The sequence below is a fragment of the Pinus tabuliformis genome, chromosome 5_1 (assembly GCF_031772625.1).
Source record: "Pinus tabuliformis cultivar Carrire ecotype Pingquan chromosome 5_1, CPIR1, whole genome shotgun sequence".
NCBI classification, from domain to species: Eukaryota; Viridiplantae; Streptophyta; class Pinopsida; order Pinales; family Pinaceae; genus Pinus; species Pinus tabuliformis.
This window is the reverse complement of record NC_142305.1, coordinates 259,177,641-259,182,441: the sequence shown is the minus strand read 5'-3', so window position 1 is coordinate 259,182,441 and position 4,801 is coordinate 259,177,641.

The window sequence follows — 4,801 nt, the reverse complement described above, 5'->3', positions numbered from 1 at the left end:
CTGATTATCATCAAGACTACTTTTTGTATTTAGTTGCATTTGATGTCACCATTTAAATTGATCCAGGTGGATATTGGTGGCCACCTGCCAATACCACTTGGACCCCCACCATTGTTTCTTTCAGCTTTTTAGTTTCCTTAATTGTAGCACAATTTACATTTTAGCAACTTTTCGGGTCCTGAACTTCTAGAGTCGTTTTGAGGCCCTAAAAGTCGTTTTGTGGGAAAACTGGGAGCAACATTGGCTTTATTCGATGAGCCGTGCAAAGGCGACCAAGGAAAGATTCATATAGGTGAGTAATAGCTGTCAATAGGGTCACTGAGATGCCAATATCTCCAAGTCTCTAGAGTAAGGCTTCCCTCTGAACATAGTCAAAAGCAATCTGAGAATCTAAGAAAATTTCGAGAGAGGGGGATGTAGAATATGGGGCATTCATATTGTTTTTATTTCATTGAAATGACAAATTGGTTGTTTGAAATTAGGATTTTGTTTATTTTAGTAGATTCTATAGTCCTCTTGTTTCAACTTCTTTTCCATGAATCCAATTCGTTCAAATTACATCATTCTTTTGGGTTTATTGCTAGCTTTTTTGTCACCTGACATCTGAGGAGTGTCAAAATAACCAAGATGTAGTCCAAAAAATTACATACATAGTGTGCATGTTGTAAAAATGAATGTACAACAATAAAAAATAACAATGGAAATAAAAAGTATTTGACTTGGGCATAGCCATTATAAAAAGCCTTCTGTATTAATTAGTGAATGGCCCAAACAACAAAAGGATAAAATCAACAAAACAATGATCCATGAAAGGTGCTTAGGAGGATGTGGATACTTATATGTGTAGGGGTCCCTTGCCCTTCTGTGAAGTTTTAATTCTATCCAATTGAGTGGAGATATCCTTGTTCTCAAGTCTTAATGTTTTGTGTTCCCTTTGTAACTCATTAATTTGCATTGGTTATGCTGCAACATAGCTTTATTTAGTAGAAATTTCATGTTTTCATATAGTTCTATTGTGCAAAGGTATTTATTTTTTCACCCTTGGGAGTGACATAAGTTTTGCACCCCATCAACTATTGAAGCGAAGACCTCATCGATGTGTTCATCTCAATCTATGTGCACGTCATCATCAACTTGGGCAATCTCTTGTATTGGAGCAAGGGTTTGATCATGATATTGTTGAGCAACATTTTGTGTTCTTAGATGGCCAAGAGAATTCCTTCTTACTCGAGAAGAGAAACCTTTGTGACTTCTCATGAGTTGACATGACATTGTTATAAGTTCCGTGAAAGAGTCTTGACAGAGAAGGAGTGCAGGGTATGCATAAGCATGGGATAATGCCAACATAGAATGGACAAATCCCAATCCCAATGCACAAAAGCACAAACAAAGCAGTGTATGTGAATGATACTAAACATAAAAGGAAATGAATGTTATACAATTCAACAAACCTCTAGCATAAACCACTATCGCAGTACTTAGTCCAACAAGAATCCAACCACACAAATACTTATTAATAATATTATTTATATTATATAAATTTCATATTTCTATATATTGAGATATTCTTATTTCTTAACTTGATTAAAATTCAGATAAATTTTGCAATATTCTACCACCCCCCACATGCAAGAAGCACATGGAGCTAATTAATGCCATCCCTGAAGGTGGCAAGAAGTATTATCAGGGTGATGGCTTATAGTTTTTTCCTCTGCAAGTTTGGCAAGTTTCCTGTCTGTGAGTTTCATTTGATTTGGATCTGGTCTGAGATGCTCATTGTCCTGGGGAAGGAAACCCTCGTGAATCGTCATCGAGTGTTGGTTTAGTGTCAGATGGTTCAAGTCTCCTTTCACGGGTATGTTTTCAGTCCCAATTCTTGTATCCATGCTCTTATGGCTCGCTATCTCTATATGTTGACCTTCATGGAGAATGGTTATGTTTTAAATGGTTGGGTGTGGAAGGAAACCTATCTAGAATTCCTTATGGTTGTTACATAATTGTGTAAGGAGTCTCTTGTTTACTGTGTTCCAATGTCAATGGTTTATGGAATTTTGTTGTTGCACATGGGTTTGTTCTATGGGCCACTCTTAGTTCTATTACTGTGTCTGTCCCCGATGCAAGGGATTTCATTATGGTATGAATATAAGTGGGTTAGGCCTAGAACCTTCACGGTTATGGTATTTGAAAGATTCTATTTATATTTAAAATCACAGACATATCATGGAAAAGTTGGATTAATGTGTGGTTTGAGGCCTTTGTTTCTTGCTGGTATTCTGTCGATAACAAGTAATTGAATTGGTTTCTATTTCTGTTCTCATCCTCTTATATGGTTACATTGGTAGGTGCCATGTTCTAAAGTGACCCTAGGAATCTTCTTGTGCCTGTGCATTAAATCCATTCATGTCGACTTCTAGGGTTACAATTAATCTATCACAAGCCTTGTAGGCACCTTAGCTACATCGCTTGTGCCACCTTTGGTAAAGGAAAGGCTACTCGAGGATCTTGCAACTGAGGTAAACAGAGAAAACCTATGAGCAGTCAAATTAGTGCATTAGGTGGTAAAGTTCGTGGGCATACATTGGCCTCCCAAATCATAACAAAGTGGGCCTTGCATACCATTCGGGAACCTCTACCCTAGTTAGACAACTATAGAATGGGAAGAGGAGATCAACCAAAAAGTAGATATTTTTGAAATTGTTTTGGAAGATTGGCAGAATTCAGTGCTAGACCATGGTCATTCTCTAGGAAGATCCACCCAATACAAACAAACAATGCATTTATATTGGATGATGAAGAACCTACTAGCTAAAGCCCTGGAGCTAGTCCCAATAGGCACGCCTTTTTCTTGTCATGGGTGCCCAGATTATAGTAAGGAGTTTCAAAAGAATCAATTCCAACTGCAACAACAAAATGGCCAACTCAGTTGCATCACACAACATATTCCATGTATCCCTGAAATTGAGCTACCAGGCTCCAGTGCAAAGGACCCTGCTCTTGTTAATTCAGCTGAAGATGCATAGTGTGTTGGTGCACCTCTTGTTTTGGTTTTTGTATGCAAAGTTTCATACTTTTTAGAATGTTTACATTTATCTAGATTATAGGAAGTATAAGGACATTCAAACTTATTTAACGTGGCTTGATAGACTCAACATATTTTTCTTTTGGATTGGCTTATCATGTTGTTAGGTGGTCAACAGACTTGGTTTCCCACAGGGCAGGTTGAGGCCACCTAACCATCTGGAAGATGGATGTAACCTGCTTCTTTTTGACAGAAAATTAGTGAAAGGGTCCTACCAAGCTTGAACAAAAAAAAATGGATACATTTTTCTCAATTGATTTAAAATTTGATAATAAAAATAGTTGCATAACTTTGATATTACAAATAGTTGCATATAAATGTGCTTGACAATTTTCTTTTCACATATTCTATACAATTTATAATTTTTTTTAATGGGTTATATATATCTTTGATTATACCTTAATTTTATTTTTTAATTGTAAATGTTAAGTTTATATATATCTAATAATTAAATTTAAATGTAAATATATGAAATATAATGGTTAGGAATCTGAATCACACACACATATATATATATATATATATATATATATATATATATACCATATAAAAAATCAAATTGAATTTATTTATTATTTTTCAAATTGAGTAGAAATTATATTTTATCGTTATTATTATTATTATTATTTAATGCTTTATTTTCGCAGTGCAATGGCCTAAAATTCGTTGTCACTGGGTTTTCATCACGAGGTATAAAGCCAACATAGAGGGGACAAAACCCAATCCCAAAGCATAAAAGGTTTGCTGTCACTAGGTATTCGTCACTCGGTATAAAGCCAAAATAGAGGGGACAAAACCCAATCCCAATGCACAAAAGGTTTGTTGTCACTTGGTATTCATCACTCGGTAAAGCCAACATAGAGGGGACTAAAGCCAATCCCAATGTGCAAAAGGACAAATGAAGAAAAAAACATAAAAGAGAATGAATGGTATACAGTCCAACAAACTATTAATGTGGTACTTAGTCTAGGGAGACTCCAACCACATAAATAATTTATTTATTATTTTTTCGCATTAAGTAGACATTATATTTTATTATTATTATTATTTTATTTAATGCTTTATTTTCACAGTTCAATGACCTAAAACTTGTTGTCATTGGGTTTTCATCAATGTCACCAATATCACTAATGTATTTAGTTCATGTTTTTTTTTTAATAGAAAATGATGCTTTCTTCCTTATGAAAAATAAACATCTCTCCCATTAAATTGTTTGATAATACCTGGTAACCTTTTTTGCAAAGCCTATAATAAAAAATACAAATATAAAACCCACCTAAAATTATTTATTCATACAAAAGTGCTAAAACAACCTTCAAGCAATCTTTAACCGATCGTTGAGGATATAATACGAGAAGCCTCTTTCCATCTAACTAGGGGAGACATGAACCATGATGCACTGCATATTTTTGGAAGCATGTTTCACACCTTTTGAGGGAGACATCATTAAAACTATAATGAATAGCATTGTTTTTCAAAAGTATAGTTTGGATGGTCATATGGAGGAAGTAAATTTTTATTCATGTGTTTTAAGTATTGAAGGGGACATCATAAAAGTGTAATGAATAACATTATAGGTCAAAAGAGTGTAGTTTGGATGGTCATATGGAAGAAGTAAGCTCTTTTTTATTTAACTACTTTAATTATATGGTTAAAAATAAGATAATATATTGTAAATGATTAACTATCATTATTTACATGTTTTAATTATTTAAAAGAAAA